A 20,064-nucleotide genomic window follows, 5' to 3' on the forward strand; every position below is an offset into this window, starting at 1 on the left:
AGTGTGCTGATGTCCTAATTATCAGTGGCTCTCCTTCAATATGTGATTGACCCATCATGACTCTACCTGAATGTATATACGTCACATGATTATCAAATTATTGTCAACTTATTATAAACTTATTGTTTCACCACCATCCAGGTATGCATGTCAATTGCCTGCTGGTGAAACCCTGGACATCTTCAGAGGCAGTAGACTGGGATCCCATAACTAACTACTTCTGGCCTTGCGCTTTTTGGTTTTCCATTGCAGGCAGCAACTTTGGTGTGCAAGGCTGGCTGTAGGCAGGCAGACTCAGGCCGCAAGCCACCGTTGGATGCTGCAATTCGATTTGCCGGCCCGAGAGATGAGACGTGGACTCTGATGGGGCAGGGTTAGAGATGGAAGTGGTGTTCATCCCATCACTGGCTGAGCAGCCGTTGATGGACTTGGGGTGGGACACTCCTACTCTACCTTGGTCAAACCACACAAGGTTTCTGAAGTCGCTCCTCTTGTGCTCTGGGGAGCCTGAGAAATCCCTAATGGATTTCAAAACTTCAGAACATCTGCATAGAGCTGAAAGCTCACTCAGAGAACTGTTGGCAAAAATGTCCAAGCCCGCCCTGCTCCTTCTCTTCTTTTGCTCTCTATCTTTCCATCTATCCATTCTCTGTATCTTCCCTCTCACTTCTACCTCTGATCGCTTATGTCTCTCTCTAGCCACACACTCACTCCCTCCTAGTTTGATCTGTTTTCCCTCTCAGCTCTCTCCTCCTCTTTCCCTCTGTCTCCAAAAGCCCCTGCTGCCTGAGCTCAGCTGCCGTTAACCTCGAGGAGCTGGAGACCAGAGCGAGCTGCAGTCCAGGACCGTCAGAGCCTGGCCTCTAGTAGCTGGCCTGCAATAGACGTTCCCTTTATGCGCGTGGCTTCGTAATTGTTATTGTCCTTTAAGTGTCAGATGCAGTAATAAACAGCATTTCCTAGGCAGTCCTGCTAGGCTAGGGTAAGTCAGAGCGAAAGTTAAAACAAAAATTCGATCACTTAATACAGATAAAAAAAATCTTTAGAAATTCAAGAAAAATTAAAAAGTTGAATACTGAAAAGATACTTAACAGAGCAGTGTATTCTATAACCGTGCACATCTATTAAAAAACACACACATCCTCGTAGATTTCACCCCAGTATTCACCTCTCCATGCGTGTCGGTGGTGGGTTTCATTTCCATTTCTCTGGTCATACAAAACGTGGCTCGCGCTTCTGTGACTATTATCCTCAGAGCGATCAGCACCGCATGACGTTTTGATGGAAAAATAGGACCATTTAAGGGCGATTTATGTTTTGAATACATGGCTTTCTTCCGCCACAGACAACACCTTGAAACACTTCACAAACACCTTCTGATCTCCCGGGGCTGATGTCACAACGAACAATTCATAAACGAGCCCTGCGTTGAACTTGGAAGAGGTCGGAATACAAAGCCGAAGCATAGATAATTTGGAACTGTTTATTGCCAGCAACTAATCTTATTTTATGCCCCTCTTTAAATCCGGACCAAGGCGGCGCACACACACTTGATAAGAAATTGCAACTGTCTGTTTTGCGGGGCGCAGCCGGCCCACCGCAATCGATGATTTTCATGCCCCCTCTGCCTCTTGCATGTTCGTGCTTTCTCCCTTTGTGCCAGTAGGAAGTGTGGAGATGCAGGGGCTAAGAAGGGGTGAAAATAAAGACAATGCTCATTAACGTGCTAATGGTCTTTTAAAGACCTGCGGCTGTTGTGTGCCCCCGAAGCTGTCTCAGCCCGGGAGTCCACACAGGACGGTGGGGGTGTGGAGAGGGGCTGAGGCTGAAGCACTTTGAGCAAATGGGCTTTACTTGCCTGCAACACTCTGCCTCCCGCCTGGATTTCGCGCCGCTCGCGTTTTAAAAGCAGCGGCGCGACCTGTCTCATAGGGATGTCTGTGAGCTGTGTGCGCGCTTAATCCAGGACACTGCGCGCTCTGGATGAACATCGTGCGCGCCAACGCGCGCAGGTTGGTGGGAACAGTGCTCCAGAGCCATTGTACCTTCTGCATTAATGATACGTAAGACCCTGGGAGGAGCCACATTCCATGGGCCTCCCAGCCATAATCCTGTAAAGTAAATTAGGTACATTGGGTACCTAACGCCCAAGAGTTCCACTTTCACTGCACCGCTGCACTAGAATTAGCTATGCCTCTACAAGGGGTTTCACAGTAATGGTCCTGTGATGCTAGGCCTTGCAGCGGAGGAACATGGTTGAGAGAGGAGGGTAACCTGTGCTGTATCAGTGGTGCATTGAGCCCTGGTGCAAATAAGGTAAATTGTTCATCCGTGCGCTGAATGGATAGTAAAATACTGCCCTAGTTTAAGTGCATGGGCCCTAAAACCCCACAAGGTAACAGTGACACTGCACTTGCTATGCTATCTATAGCTACAACCCTCAGAGCCATGGTCCAGTGCTGGGAGGCGTAGGACAGAAGGCTCCTTTTCTTGGGTGTCTCAGATCTGGACCACGGCTTTAAAAACTCGGAGAGGATAGGCTTTTCTTGGTCCTCGCAGCTCTAAGTCATGGCTCTGAATTGCATGGGAGATGACAGCAGAGGCCTAGTATGGGCTCTAATGCAAGTGAATTATGCTGGACAGTAAAACACAGCAATCATTTTGGTGCACTGGCTCCTTGCCATCCATGAACCCTGGTGCCACAGCACATGCTGCACTATTGATAGCTACACCCCTGAGACAGCACCCCCCTCATGGTCTCATAGCCATGGAACAATGCCTCAAAGCTCATGGGTGGGCATTCCCTACCCTGGGCATCCACCCACGGCTGAGAGGACCAGGGGAGGGTCTGCCATCAGCCTCACAGTGCTGAAACATGGCTGTGATGCCTATGAAAGAGAGGCAAGTTGCATAGCAATGGTGCCATGGTCCTGGTGAAAAGAAAAAGCGTCCCCTCAACCTTGTCCACTGCACACACAGTAAAATACTGCAATAATTTGGGTATCTTGGTCACTTAATACCCATGGGCTCAGTACTAGGTGTAGGTGAGGGAGTCTAACTCCCTTGGGCCTTGCAGCACTGGACCACAGATTCATGCCCAAGAGGGCCCCTGACTGCCCATTGCCTCTTAACCATGGTCCAGAACTGCGAGGCCCAGGAGAGCTGAGTCCAGTGTAATGCAGCCCTCTTCAATGGGTCTCGCAACAGTGGTCTGACGCTGCAAGCCCTGTTAATGGGGGTGTCTTCCCCTGGACGTTCCCCTCATGATCCAGAGCTGGGAGGGCCTGGTAAGTGGGAAGTGGCTTTCCCCTGGGCCTCACATCTATGGTCTAGTGCTGTGAGGCCCAGGGGGTGTGTCCCCACTCCACTATGTCCCCAGCAATGGTCTAGCACTGCTAGACCAACGGGAGGATGGGGTCCCATCCCCAGGGTAGGTCCCATCCTCTGGTCCTCAAATCTACTGGCTGATGTAGCAAGGCCTATGAGAGGAAGCCCCACTGACTTGGGCCTCACATCAATGGTCTAGTGCTGCAAGTCTTAGAGGAGAATAGTCTCTATTCCTCGGTCACGTAAATATGACACATCCCTGTAAGTTCCAGGAGAAGGGGCCCATCCCCTGCTGCTCACAGGCATGCACTAGCAGTGTGAGTCCATAGTAGGGTGGTCAATTTCCAATCTTCATTTTACAGGACACTTTGTGTATTTTGAGACACATTGTGTTTGCAAAAACATCAGAAGAAGTTTAATGGGGAGCAGAGGAATTGCAAGTCACATAGAAGATTTTTGGAACTTCATTTTAAATCTCTGCCTCTGACACAGACCATCTTAAAGTAATTCGGCTGGAGATTGAGTTTATTGATTGTAATTGCTGTTCATACTACATATGAATACAGATCCTGTTACCACGTCCTGTAGTAAGCCTTAACTACTCACTATTGCAAATTTTGAGTGACAAGTTTAGAAAATGAACTCTGGTATTCAAATAGAATGAATTGATTTAGCTTTTAAACACCTGTAGGAAATATCACTTTCTAACAGGCATACTATCCAGTAAGTAACCACTGCCACAGGAACTTCTCCAGTGGATATGATTTAGCCAAGGAACTGTGATATTTGACATCTAATCTCAGTTTTACTATTTTACCTAAATATTATGGAAATAAAAATTATAACTAGAATGACATTTCCCTGGGAAGGGCACCCCCTTGGACTTGCCATAGCAATCACTAACACCACAGTTGTGGCCCAGTGGACTGGCTGGAAATGTGGAACAAGGAGCTACTTTTTTAAATCCCAGCCTCCCACCTGTACAAATTGTGTGCACTTGAGCGATCACTTCTTTGCACTTATTGCTGTGCTCTCTTTTTTGGCAGGATTGGGAGTATTTTGATTCCATTTAAAAGCTGCTAGAAAGCGTATGATTACAACATAGCGATGACTACAGGCGGCCCACCTGCCGTATTACGACTTTGGCATTGGACCGCCACAGGACAGCTGCAATCGTGATCCTGCGGTGGTTACATAGCGGTCAGAGGTTTTAATATGCTGGCGATGCCGCTGCGGCTCCACCGAGCATGTTACAAGTTGCCTCACCACCATCCTTTTCATGGCATTGAGACTGTCATGAAAAGGGTGGTGATGAGGCAACAAAGGGGGCCCAAGCAGGGCCTCCTTGTGCGTCTGTGCATGGGGGGAGCATAGGGAGGGGGCAAATGTTGTGCCCCCCCCCTGTTTTTTTGCACCCCCAGTTCAAGCACAAAAAGGAATGCATGACACGGTGCATTTTTTCCTGATCAGGAACGTACTGCAGCAGTCCCATTGCCGTGCCTTTCTAAGGCTTTCCTATGAGCCTTAGAGAGGCACCACCGTGGGGCTACTGCAGCACATCCAGCCGCCAAGGATTACAGTCTTAATCAAGCGGGTGGTGTGGGGATGACTTTGGGAGTCCTCTCGCAGAGCACTGGCTTGGCGCTCCACAGGGGGACCGCTAAATTTGCAATCAGGCCCTAAGTATTACCTGTGAGAGGATAAGTGCCCAGTCACATGGTATATTCACCTAAATGCAATACAGTGGTAAATGTATAGACGAGGCCACTGAAACTGTGCAGTTGTGCGGCCATGGTGTTTTTCCCATAAGTATGGATTTACTGCATTTGCCATAAAATTATCATCATCTGATACATAATAATTTACAGATTTTAACCCCAAAAAATGTTTCTTGCTCAAACTGAGGCACAGCCGGGAGCATGCTTGTACTTACTCGTTTTTAACATTTTAAAAATTGTTGTGATACTTTGATAGAATTTTAATCCCCCCTTTCAGAGCTCCTATTTACCTTTATCACGAACAGGGCATCCCCGCGCAGCCGATCTCAGCGCTGCTGCGGGCTACAAACGTGCCGCCATTTCGTCAGCCCACAGGCGACGCCCACTGCATCAGGCCACGCCCCCCGCCTCCCCATCCGATATATGAATGTGCACTTCCCGGCCGCGCAGCGGACGAGCGCAGCGGGCGCGCCAAAGGCACGCCTAAGGCAAGCCCGTCTGCGCCCGTCCGCGCCTGGACCGAGCCTAGGGCCACCCCCCCTGCCAGTTTCTCTAAAACCGGCCCAGAGATAACCCTGACGTATGATTCTAAGTTCCTTCACTCACTAAATATCTCACCTCACCCTTGCCCTCGCCTTGAACTTGCCAATCAGCCATACTCCCTTCCTTATGTTTGTCCTAGTTGCCCCTTTGTCACTAACAACTATCGTCGCCTACCAACTAGTACCATTTGCAGGAAGAAAATATTGCCTAAACCATGCGTGGCAGCATTAATAAACGCACGCTCTCTGCCAAAGCACAAATATGAAATCTTAAATTTCATTGAGGACCGCAATCTTGATCTCCTTCTGATAACCGAAACTTGGGGTGATCTTTCTTGTGGACCTGACTTTGTCACTGCAACACCCGAAGGATTTTCGAACATTAGATTAGACAGACCACATCCCAAAAGGGGAGGTGGCCTAGCCATTATATATCGCAGTAATCTAATAGTTCGAATGGAGGCTGTCCCCACCACAAGCTGTGAAGCAATTGCTTTTATAATTTCTATCCCCCATGCCTCTCCGTTTAAAGGCACGCTTATTTACCGTCCACCAGGACCTCGTAGCCCATTTCTTGCTAATCTGCCCATTCTATTAGAACCACTGGCAGGCGAAAACCACTACACCATTCTGGGCGATTTTAACTTTCACCTCGAGTCGCTGGACAATCCTGATACCGCAGCTCTCCTATTCGAACTAGAAGCAATAGGACTCTCACAACTAGTTACTGGTCCCACGCATACCGCGGGCCACCTTCTGGACGGTCTTTTCTCTAGCAATACATCACTCAGGATAAAAGATGTTCTCCCCCTCACTTGGACTGATCACTCGGCCATTCTCTTCGACTTCTCTTTTAATACCATTCCCCCCTTAGCTAAAAACCCCTCACTCACTAATCAATTTAGAGCTTGGAAAAGCATTGATATCTCTGCTTCTCAGTCATCATTACTTACTTCTCTTCCACCCATTGTGACTGATCCTGAGTTGGGAGCTAACAATTACACCAACTGGATTCAGAACACAGTCAATATGACAGTCCCTCTAAAGAAACAATCTATCAACAGGATTTCTAAATCTGCACCCTGGTACAATGATGCCCTTAGACAAGAAAAGCAAAAATGTAGACGACAGGAACGTAGATGGAGACGAGAATACGACCCAGATCAAAAATCCTGTTATAAAGTCATGATGCTTAAATACAGATAACTTATCATTACGGAAAAAAGCAAATTTTACAGTGCCCAAATCAATTTTGCACATGACTCTACGAAACAACTCTTTCAGGTAGTCACGCGTCTCTCCGGTCAAGCTACAACTACCCCCATCATAGCTACTCAAGAACTCTGTGATTCCTTGGCGAATCACTTTCAAAGGAAAGTGACTGACATTTTTACCCAATTCAAGGCTCACACAACCTTTACTGGACATCCATCTTCCACCCCTAAGGATCATAAACTCTTGACCCGGACAGGTTCTACCCCGCCTGACTCAACCCCTCATCCTTCCTTCCAGAACTTTACTCAGGTTTCGTCAGAACTGGTATCTCATTTACTATGTACCACCAACTCTGGCTCTCCGGAAGATCCATGCCCCCCTTCCATTCTGAAAATTTTTACAGATATCATAGGTCCTAAACTTACGGAAATATTTGATGCCATGTTTTCCTCCAATATCTTTCCTTCCATCTGGAAGAAAGCAACCATCAAACCTCCGTCAAGAAAAGTTTTTAGATCATTCTATAGTCGCCAACTATCGCCCTATAGCCTGCCTCCCTTTCCCCGCCAAAATTGTGGAAAAAATTATGAATATCCAAATCTCAGATTTTATAGATCAAAACAACTGTCTGGATAATTCACAATTTGGTTTCCGGAAGGGACATGGAACGGAAACCACGCTTATTAAAGCGACGGATGAAATTAGGATGACACTTGATGGTGGAGGATCGGCAGTGCTCATCTTGTTGGACCTGTCTGCCGCTTTTGACACGGTCGATCATTCTATCTTGATCGACCGTGTCACAGCGGCAGGGATCACAAATGGTGCTAAGGATCTTATTTCCTCTTTTCTTGCTGACCGAGTGCAGTCTGTTGCCTTCGGCAACTTCAAATCACCTCCTTTTACTCTTCCATGTGGTGTCCCCCAGGGGTCTTCGCTAAGTCCAACACTTTTTAACATCTATGTGTCGGACTTGGCGATGGTCATAAAATCCCACCACCTGGCGGTGACATCCTACGCTGATGACACTCAGATTGTCTTGGCTATTAACAAAAATGGAGATGAAGTGGCTTCCAATTTTAATCATGGAATGGTAGCAATAAGTGACTGGATGTCCACAAATTGTTTGAAGCTTAACTCCGATAAAACGGAGGTGATGGTGTTTGGTATCTTTCTCCAGCTTGGTCACCCACCTGGTGGCCTGCCGCCCTGGGACCTCCTCCGTCCCCAGTGACCAAGGCAAGAAATCTGAGAGTCTTACTGGACACCAAACTCACTCTTATGCACCATGCCAATACGATAGTTTCATCCTCTTTTTACACCTTGAGAATGATCAAAAAACTCCTCCCTTATCTTCCCATAAGCATGGCCAGAACACTGGTCAGTGCGCTAGTGATATCTCGCATTGACTACTGTAATGCGCTCTTAGTCAATGCTCAGGAAGGAGTCATAAAAAAGTTACAGTTGGTGCAGAATGCTGCAGCCAGACTGATCACGGCCACCCCCAAGTATACCTCTATCTCTGGCACTATTGAACAGCTTCACTGGTTGCCAGTAAAGAAAAGAGTTACATTTAAAGCACTCTGCATTGCGTATAAGGCAATTCATTCTCAAGGACCTGCTTTCTTAAAGGATGCATTCTGCCCCTACAATCCTGTCAGATCCCTCCGTTCTTCCACTGCCGGTCTTGTGCAAGTCCCAAGGACTAAGAAAGTCTCTTGGGGCGACAGGTCCTTTATAGTGACCACCACCAAACTTTGGAATAGTCTTCCAAGCCAGATCAAAACCTGTACTTCCCTTCTTTCTTTCCGCAAACAGATAAAGACTTGGCTTTTCAATCAATAATTACTCATGGACAAGCACAGTGGACACTCAGCGCCGAGACACCTTCGGGTATTTGTGCGCTTAACAAATTTCCTAAAATAAAATAAAATAAACGGTTAAAAAGTTACTAAAAACCAGCAACAAGTGTTGCCATGCAATGAAAGGCCCATTTCAAATGTTCACTGGTCATCTATTGGTTGCTTATTACTATATTTGGGTGTCAAACTGATACTAATGAGGGGCATCCTATCCACTGACAGTGTTAAGTGTAAAATGAGAAAATGATGAAGTAATACTTTGACAAAATATGCCAATGCTTGTTTTGTTATGTTAGCAACACCATTAATGTAAATTAATAGATTGCTTTAACCACTATTCATATTCCATTGTCTTTGCGCTGAACATAGTAGAATGCATACATTTTTTACCACATAATTTAGGGAACCCTGCCGCACAATTTGGCCGTCCTCTGCTTCATAATTACGGTGGACATGTGTACCAAGTAAAAGTGTGTTACAGTCCTGGATCTATTAATTTATTCAACTGTTTGTTCCTGGGCAAATAATAATCTCCCTGTTTCTCCTTTGGTGATTTAACCTTGTGAAAGAACTATGGAATAACCTTACAGGAATACTCTCAGTACAGCTCCTGCAAATAGGTTTCGTGCATTCATTTAAGGCTGTTTGCATCCCAGTAGCTGAAGGCTCTACTGAAGCTGCTTTGTGCAGGACCCTGGTGTGCTGCAACACCTCCCTGTATGCCATTCACAAGCATCTCTTTCACAGCTCATTAAGGGCTCAGATAGAGTTGCTTGTCATTTGAAGGGTTAAAACTGCAGGGAGATAGGGTGTCCTGTAGTGCCTTTGTGTGGGCACTGGGAGACTGGATCCCCAATTACAGGTCATGATTAGCCTGGGCGAGGGCCCTTTGTTTCCCTGAGCATCGCACTTATGGTGTAGAGCTGCGAGGCCCAATTGATGAGGAGCCCCTTCCCTGTACATTGCAGTCATGGCAGACCTGCACATGATTGCGAGGTCTTGGGCCTCGCAGCGCTACATCACAGTTGTGAGGCCCAAGGCAGGGGGCCTAAAAGGTGCGAGCCCCATGTTGGTCGGCTGGACAGTGGGCCCTGGACAGCTGCACACACTGCCCATGCCTAGCGCCGGCCCTGCTTACCAAAACACATGCAATGTGTTCATATAAACAAAGCAGGTTAACTCAGTACACAAAATGAAAGCCAAACGCGATTATATATTAACATTTCCTTGTTTTGTAATATTTGCAGCGTCTTAATGCCCTACTGTTATTTGCTATTGTTTTTTTTTTGTTGCAAATTTATATAGCACAAACTCGACCCTAAGGTATTGGAGCGCTTTACATGAGCACCAGTTACATTACCCAAGGCACATTCATTTTTTTGGTAGGCGCAGGGAGATTAAGTGATTTGCCCAGAATCACAGGATGCTGAGCCAATGCTGAGGCTCGAACCCAGTTTCCCAGCTCCAAAGTCAGCAGATCTAGCCGTAAGGCTACATACTCTCTGATGTTTGGCACAAAACTATGTATTCTTGAGCGTGTATGCACACAGAAAGAATCATGCAGGGATGCACACAAATCATTCCACACACTTTTTATAAAATACCTCCTGAGAGCGTCCCAATTCTCTTTCTCTCGCTTTTGTTTTGTCTCACAAAAACAGACACAAGCTGACAAACAAACAGACGTAAGCAGACACATGCTAAAAGGGCTGGGCCCATAAGTTCTGGACCTATCGTAGAATCACAATCCGATAGTTCTTTTTAGCAGCATGTGAGTGTAGAGGGGAGAAAAGTCGTTATTATTACTAATCAACTCAACAGGAAATTCTCTTGACACATAGCAACCACAATCAACAATGTAGGGTCAGTTAGTTTATTACAAAGCCAACGAGCATTGGCATAGCCGGTATAGCCAATAGGTTTCACTTTTGGGATCTTATAAGTGTTTAGCCATGCAGCACATTATCCTGGGTGATGTGCAGGCAGGGATCTAAAACTATACTGTTACTACACACTGGCCCATGCAGTCTGATTCAGGAATACATGCTTGCCTCAGGAAACATTTATGGGCACATTCCAAGTGACCAATTATGAGGCTGTAAAGAAGAGCGCCACGCAAGCCAACAAATAAGGACAGGCTCCAAGTCCTTTTTTAATACAAGAGTGTTTCGCAAGCGAGACGCATGCACTAGTGCCTGCTCTCGCAGGCTCAACCCTAAAAAGGTATCAACGTGCCAATATTACATCAAATGTGATGAACAGGCTCTGTTAATGCACCTCAATCTTGGCGGACAGCACCTTTGTGGTACTGGGCTGGAAGCATCCCTCTGTTTTCCTGATAACCCTAAATGGTGCTTTGAAGTACCTTGTGGGTCCAGCTATGTCCTGCTTCGTAGTCCACTTAAAATACATTATACTAATAGCTTTCCTCTTCTGACGATAATGTGTCACTATTCAAAGCTGCCCGTGGGCCATTAGATTTGGGAAAGGTAGCAGATAGTGGTGCATCATATTACTAGAAGATCAGTGAATGTTATAGGTATGAAGGAAGGAGCTTTGGAAGAGCCCTCAGGAGGTCTTAGTAAGACAGATCACCTTTGAGAGAGGTCTCCATGTGGGGACAGTAGTGCGCAAGGCAAGTCAGACTGGCTGAGAGATTACCACTTCAAGTCTCCGTGGAGGGATAGCAGCTAAAAAAGAATGCACTTTATGAGAACATAGCATGCACAATATTAATTTACGGTGAAAGGAAAATATGTATGGTTGTAATTTAATTTATTCATTTTGTTATGGGATTCTAACATTTGGGTATCCCCTCTAAAATTCCATGTGTGTTCGAGAAAGAAAAAACAAACAAAAAATAAATCATTCAAATCGTACCACTGGAATTCAATAACATTGTTTGATTGTCAATAATTCATTAGTTCCAGTCAACCAATGATTTTGGATTCATGAAAGATGGAGTAATATCCCCAGAATCACAGGATGTTGAACCAACACTGAGACGCAAACCAAGTTCCTCCGTTTCTAAGTCGGCAGCTCTGGTTGTTACCCACCCACCCTCTGGATTTGTTTTATTTTTTATTTTATTAGCTTGTGACTTTTCTGGTAAATGAGTTGTTTTTTTTTAATGATTGAGCCTTTTACTTTTTGCAATAGCTTTTATTGCTTTTGGATACGTGGCTTATTTGTTACTTTTGGTAATTACCAGCATTTTTACTTTCGGTGACATGACTATTACTTTAACTAGTTTTAGCTTCCACTTTAATTGACTACAATTTTCATTTTCTTTACCGCTTCCATTTATATTGCTAGTCAATTTTACTTTTGAATGAATTTTGTTTTATAATGATTTACATTTTGATTTTCTTTTTACTACATTGCTGCTTATACTTTACGCCATTGTGGTATTCATTGTTATCTGGTTGCTCTTCATTCCATGTTTTGTTATGCTGGACCTCAGCTTTTACACTGCATCAGTGCTGCTGTGCGCTTTTCAACTCTTGCTGCTGTCTTGATGTGTTAAGTATAGTCACAAAGCTGAAAGGATGGAACTGTTTTTGCAGAGGCCACCCCCGAAGTGGGCCTCGAGGGGCGGCGCAATAACAGATCCAAGAGCACTGCAAGGAGCCGGTTTCAGCCGCCTAGAAGCACTCCAAAGCAGAAGGGGCGCTTGCCTCTTGGAAAACTCGCACCAGAGAGGCGCCCACCCACCAGGACAATGGAGGGCGATGTTTGAACCCCGCCAATCACTATGCCACCCCAGTATTGGCTGGAAAAATCGCAAGGGGGGAGATAAGGCGCTGCGCCCCACACTATCACTCAATATGACATCGCAAAGCTGGGGAGTGGCGCTTAAGGTTTTTCTAGACCCACACTTATGCTGCAGCAATGTTAGCCGTGCTGGCGGATAAGAGGGGTGCATTGGCGGAGAAGAGGCGTACATTTGGTTGGTTATGGAGGCACACCAACAGGGTGGTGTGTACAAGGAGGGCCTCTCACTTTGGGATGCCTTACGGCAGGGTAAGTAGGCCTGACAAAAGGGGGTAGCAAACGGAGACGGCGCTCGCAGACCAGACCCCGCCAGACGACAGGGCACAAAAATGAGGCTAACAAGGTAGCAAGTTGGGGCCTAACTCCGGGGAGAAGCTACCTCCCACATGCAAAGGGGCGTGGAAACCAACAGAACAATATTTGCCCCCAAAAGTGGCAAGGAGGGAGATACGCCTGCAAAACAGCAGTATAATGAACAGTCAGGGTGATTTATGACTCGATGGTATGCAAATGAATTATGACAAGCAAGTGATTTATGACCAACAAATGATTTATGGCAAATGAGTTATGACCGATAATGCAGCATGATTTATGACCCCATTTTGTGGGGACAGTAGTGCGCAAGGCAAGTCAGACTGGCTGAGAGATTACCACTTCAAGTCTCCGTGGAGGGATAGCAGCTAAAAAATAATGCACTTTATGAGAACATAGCATGCACAATATTAATTTACGGTGAAAGGAAAATATGTATGGTTGTAATTTAATTTATTCATTTTGTTATGGGATTCTAACATTTGGGTATCCCTTCTAAAATTCCATGTGTGTTCAAGAAAGAAAAAACAAACAAAAAATAAATCATTCAAATCGTACCACTGGAATTCAATAACATTGTTTGATTGTCAATAATTCATTAGTTCCAGTCAACCAATGATTTTAGATTCATGAAAGATTGAGTAATATCCCCAGAATCACAGGATGTTGAACCAACACTGAGACGCAAACCAAGTTCCTCCGTTTCAAAGTCGGCAGCTCCGGTTGTTACCCACCCACCCTCTGGATTTGTTTTATTTTTTATTTTATTAGCTTGTGACTTTTCTGGTAAATGAGTTGTTGTTTTTTTTAATGATTGAGCCTTTTACTTTTTGCAATAGCTTTTATTGCTTTTGGATACGTGGCTTATTTGTTACTTTTGGTAATTAACAGCATTTTTACTTTCGGTGACATGACTATTACTTTAACTAGTTTTAGCTTCCACTTTAAGTGACTACAATTTTCATTTTCTTTACCGCTTCCATTTATATTGCTAGTCAATTTTACTTTTGAATGAATTTTGTTTTATAATGATTTACATTTTGATTTTCTTTTTACTACATTGCTGCTTATACTTTACGCCATTGTGGTATTCATTGTTATCTGGTTGCTCTTCATTCCATGTTTTGTTATGCTGGACCTCAGCTTTTACACTGCATCAGTGCTGCTGTGCGCTTTTCAACTCTTGCTGCTGTCTTGATGTGTTAAGTATAGTCACAAAGCTGAAAGGATGGAACTGTTTTTGCAGAGGCCACCCCCGAAGTGGGCCTCGAGGGGCGACGCAATAACAGATCCAAGAGCACTGCAAGGAGCCGGTTTCAGCCGCCTAGAAGCACTCCAAAGCAGAAGGGGCGCTTGCCTCTTGGAAAACTCGCACCAGAGAGGCGCCCACCCACCAGGACAATGGAGGGCGATGTTTGAACCCCACCAATCACTATGCCACCCCAGTATTGGCTGGAAAAATCGCAAGGGGGGAGATAAGGCGCTGCGCCCCACACTATCACTCAATATGACATCGCAAAGCTGGGGAGTGGCGCCAAAGGTTTTTCTAGACCCACACTTATGCTGCAGCAATGTTAGCCGTGCTGGCGGATAAGAGGGGTGCATTGGCGGAGAAGAGGCGTACATTTGGTTGGTTATGGAGGCACACCAACAGGGTGGTGTGTACAAGGAGGGCCTCTCACTTTGGGATGCCTTACGGCAGGGTAAGTAGGCCTGACAAAAGGGGGTAGCAAACGGAGACGGCGCTCGCAGACCAGACCCCGCCAGACGACAGGGCACAAAAAGGAGGCTAACAAGGTAGCAAGTTGGGGCCTAACTCCGGGGAGAAGCTACCTCCCACATGCAAAGGGGCGTGGAAACCAACAGAACAATATTTGCCCCAATAAGTGGCAAGGAGAGAGATACGCCTGCAAAACAGCAGTATAATGAACAGTCAGGGTGATTTATGACTCGATGGTATGCAAATGAATTATGACAAGCAAGTGATTTATGACCAACAAATGATTTATGGCAAATGAGTTATGACCGATAATGCAACATGATTTATGACCCCATTTTGTGGGGACAGTAGTGCGCAAGGCAAGTCAGACTGGCTGAGAGATTACCACTTCAAGTCTCCGTGGAGGGATAGCAGCTAAAAAATAATGCACTTTATGAGAACATAGCATGCACAATATTAATTTACGGTGAAAGGAAAATATGTATGGTTGTAATTTAATTTATTCATTTTGTTATGGGATTCTAACATTTGGGTATCCCTTCTAAAATTCCATGTGTGTTCAAGAAAGAAAAAACAAACAAAAAATAAATCATTCAAATCGTACCACTGGAATTCAATAACATTGTTTGATTGTCAATAATTCATTAGTTCCAGTCAACCAATGATTTTAGATTCATGAAAGATGGAGTAATATCCCCAGAATCACAGGATGTTGAACCAACACTGAGACGCAAACCAAGTTCCTCCGTTTCAAAGTCGGCAGCTCCGGTTGTTACCCACCCACCCTCTGGATTTATTTTATTTTTTATTTTATTAGCTTGTGACTTTTCTGGTAAATGAGTTGTTGTTTTTTTAATGATTGAGCCTTTTGCAATAGCTTTTATTGCTTTTGGATACGTGGCTTATTTGTTACTTTTGGTAATTAACAGCATTTTTACTTTCGGTGACATGACTATTACTTTAACTAGTTTTAGCTTCCACTTTAAGTGACTACAATTTTCATTTTCTTTACCGCTTCCATTTATATTGCTAGTCAATTTTACTTTTGAATGAATTTTGTTTTATAATGATTTACATTTTGATTTTCTTTTTACTACATTGCTGCTTATACTTTACGCCATTGTGGTATTCATTGTTATCTGGTTGCTCTTCATTCCATGTTTTGTTATGCTGGACCTTAGCTTTTACACTGCATCAGTGCTGCTGTGCGCTTTTCAACTCTTGCTGCTGTCTTGATGTGCTAAGTATAGTCACAAAGCTGAAAGGATGGAACTGTTTTTGCAGAGGCCACCCCCGAAGTGGGCCTCGAGGGGCGACGCAATAACAGATGCAAGAGCACTGCAAGGAGCCGGTTTCAGCCGCCTAGACGCACTCCAAAGCAGAAGGGGCGCTTGCCTCTTGGAAAACTCGCACCAGAGAGGCGCCCACCCACCAGGACAATGGAGGGTGATGTTTGAACCCCGCCAATCACTATGCCACCCCAGTATTGGCTGGAAAAATCGCAAGGGGGGAGATTAGGCGCTGCGCCCCACACTATCGCTTAATACGACATCGCAAAGCTGGGGAGTGGCGCCAAAGGTTTTTCTAGACCCACCCACCCACACTTATGCTGCAGCAATGTTAGCCGTGCTGGCGGATAAGAGGGGTACATTGGCTGAGAAGAGGCGTACATTTGGTTGGTTATGGAGGCACACCAACAGGGTGGTGTGTACAAGGAGGGCCTCTCACTTTGGGATGCCTTACGGCAGGGTAAGTAGGCCTGACAAAAGGGGGTAGCAAACGGAAACGGCGCTTGCAGACCAGACCCCGCCAAACGACAGGGCACAAAAAGGAGGCTAACAAGGTAGCAAGTTGGGGCCTAACTCCGGGGAGAGTCTACCTCCCACATGCAAAGGGGCGTGGAAACCAACAGAACAATATTTGCCCCCAAAAGTGGCAAGGAGGGAGATACGCCTGCAAAACAGCAGTATAATGAACAGTCAGGGTGATTTATGACTCGATGGTATGCAAATGAATTATGACAAGCAAGTGATTTATGACCAACAAATGATTTATGGCAAATCAGTTATGACCGATAATGCAGCATGATTTATGACCCCATTTTGTGACAATGCGAGACACAAATGGTTTACGATCCACAAATGATTTATGATACATGATTTATGACGAACACCAAAATGATTTATGACACCTGATTTATAATGTAATGATTTATGACCCTGGCCATAAAAGTATATCCAGGGGATTACAAAATGAGGATGTCTATAAGGGCAATAAAACTGCGGCAAAAAACGACCACAAAAACTACAACGACTGTTGGCTGTACTTTGGTAATGCATCTGTAATAAGGTGTGCATGATATCCTGGAATGAGCACAGTGCGAGTGTTATGGAAATATGGTTGTTGCACGTGTTTTCGGGTGAGGAAGTAGAGCAGAAGTAAATTAGGAATCTGGAGGTAAAACACGTGGGTAAAAATGCACAAAAAAAAAGAAAAACTTAAGTGGGTAACAAACAAGTAGAAGATTTATAATTGCAGAGCTGATTTACGATCAACTGTGTTGAGCATCTTAACTCTAATTCTTTGTTATTTTGGGGATAAACTTTATCACCAAATGTCTTACAAGGCTATGTCACAGGTAGTGTGCAGCATGTTGAATAATGAGTTGGGGGTCACGTGACTAACCTACGCTAGGTAGGTGTAGTCATGTGATTAAACTACGGAAATTAAATGGAGTCACCTGATCACCCTACATATAGCATTGTACACAACAAGCACATTACTGGCAAAAATACACAAAATATAAACCGTTTTACAAAAGCATAAATTCAATATAAATTGCAATACTGAAAGAGTCTGGCTGCAGGGCTCCTGATTGCCTTCAAAGCGCTGTGACGCCGTGCCAACGGCAGGTGTCAGCATGATAGAAATGTATGGCATAATAAAAAGAGCTAATAACCTATATTCTGCCTTGAGTAATAGCAGGCTGGGGCTTAAAAGAGTGCACATGAGCTCTGCAACACCCGTCCTGCCACAGGGTTAAAATAAAGTGAAATAAAGAGGCTAGGGTACTTAATGTCAATCTGCTGGGTGGCCAATTGCACAGGGTTAACACTAGACGGGGCTCGAGGGCTCTAGAGGCTCCGTGTTTCCACCAACGCGGATTCATTTAATAACCTACTGCATTCTGGTGGTTGTAGTCTGGTTCTCTTCTGTAGGCCCAATTCAACGGCTGCCAGGTTAAAATGGTGTTGTGCCTGGGAAGAGGAGGACTGAGTTCCAGTGCACAACAGGAAGATCACCCACAGTGTGCCGGCCAAAAGCAGGAAAGGACTAAAAAAAAAGATTTTTTTAAATCACAAAAAGTTACATCCAAGCCATGCAATGTTGAGGTAGTCAGTGCAACCCTTCAGAAATGTTTGTTCCCACAGCAATCAACATTGCATCCGCTGCTTCTTGTAGCAGGACACAATCCGCATTGGTTCCCATGAAAGAATAACTTAAGTCTAAGTAGTTGTCCTGTAAATTGTAACTAAAAACTGTGCCGCCACTGTTGAAAAAAGATCAAAGAGCGGATTAAAAAAACTGCGTGCCGGTCTGCTTAAAAAATGTATTTGTTTGTTACACTGGAAAATAATAAAAAAATTTATTTAAAAATAAAAAAAAATGTGTTACTGTTTGACCAGCGTTAATGGCGAGATTTCCATTGTTAAAGCAAAGAAAATAAGATGAAACGCAGGTGCCCTGCTGCTTAACAAGCAAGCAGTTGCAGGACAGTATGTCGGGCCTGCTAAACGAGAAAGTCATTTAAGAAAGTAGCGCTTACAGACTGTAAATAAAATATACCAAATAATAAGATGTTACAGGGGCTGGTCTTATAGGAGGTAACAATAGAATAGAGGGAGGTATTAAGGAGGGGCTACAAAGCCTATTCATGAATCAAAAGCCACCATTTATAAAGGACAGTAAGAGGTGCCAATGGAATAGATGGGCGTATAAGGGGCAGAATACCTGAATACAGCATGTCTCACAGAGCAGCGCATGGGCGCTGACTCTAGGCTCAACCTAAAAGTAGCTAAACATAGAGACACTTCAAAATGAGAGTGTGCAAATACATCGGAATTAGCATAAAGCCAAACCTACATATCAAGTTTAAGCGGTACAACATAAATAAGACGACTAATTCAAGAAACAGAATGCATAGGATCAGAAAGCATAAGTCCAAGTTTCCCTGCATCGAGGGTTGATGAAAATAAAGCATCAATCTATCACTACTTTATACTACAATGACATCCCTACTTAAGTGTCTTCTTGGACAATAAATAAAGGTGTTAGTCCGTGGAGTCTCCCAAAGAAGTCTATCCACAGAAATGGGTCATGTAGTGTAAATCTACCAAGGCAGAGTGCTCTAAAATGCTTTCTCTCCAAAGGCAGAGAAGAAGTGGGGCACTTTCCCTGCTTACAACGTCCCAATATAACACATATCCTTCCCAAGAATCCTTGCGTTTTACGCCATCCGCTTTGAATATTATGCTAAAGGACATTTTCCATGGGGCCGCAGTGTTCTTCTCACTCTTTCTGTCCTTGGTTCCCAAGCTCTCTCATGTGGGAAGGACAACAGCCTTCTCTTATCGATTCAGATTGAAAGATGTAACTTTTTCTCTCCTTGCCTTACTAGCAAAACAAAGACATTATTCTAGTTAACGAGCGCTTCTTTCACCTGCAACATAAAATGTGAGAAAGAACAAAATCCTCACCCACATGAAATTCAAACTGTTAATTCTAAAGCGATAGCTTCCAGGGAAATGTATTTCATGCCTACAAGATTCAGCTAACATAAGAAAATGGAATGTAAGCTTTACAAAATTGCATAAGGCACAGGAGGGGCGGAGCTTGCCCGGCCGCAAAATGGCCACGCTTTAGGTTAGGTACGTGAGCCGTCTATAACCTGTCTCAATCCTGCCCTCCAATTTGCCCCACTTCATCCCCCTGCTGCTGCATAGACCTGCTGGACGACCCGGCGCCCACGGGTGCCCGAGAAAGAAAGAGGAAAATCTTACCCTGAACCGCGGAGCGAAGCCCTATCACCCAACTCAGGTGCTGTGGCCTGTTTCCTCCCCGGCTGCTGGATTGCACTGCCTACCTGGAACCTGCGCTGTTGCTGCTGGGCCCGCCCACGATCCTGCTGCTCCCTTGGAGCCCCAGCGCCTCATCCGCGCCTGACGGTGGCCCTGGAACACCGGTGAGGATGCTGCTGCTCTGCTTGGTGCCCCGCCCTGCCGGCTCCTGGCTGCGGTCGCCCGAGAGAATTGGAGCTGCTGGATTGCACAGCCTACCTGGAACCTGCGCTGTTGCCGCTAGGCCCGCCCACGATCCTGCTGCTCCCTTGGAGCCTCAGCGCCTCATCCGCGACTAACGGTGGCCCTGGAACACTGGTGAGGATGCTGCTGCTCTGCTTGGTGCCCCGCCCTACCGGCTCCTGGTTGCGGTTGCCCGAGTGAATTGGAGCGGCCTGGTGCCCCGCCAGACCCACTGTAGCGGTGGTGAGTGACGGGGGCAGCCTACATCTACCTCGGCTGCCCCCGTGATAGACA

Source organism: Lissotriton helveticus, chromosome 1_1 (genome assembly GCF_964261635.1).
Source record: "Lissotriton helveticus chromosome 1_1, aLisHel1.1, whole genome shotgun sequence".
Taxonomy (NCBI): Eukaryota; Metazoa; Chordata; class Amphibia; order Caudata; family Salamandridae; genus Lissotriton; species Lissotriton helveticus.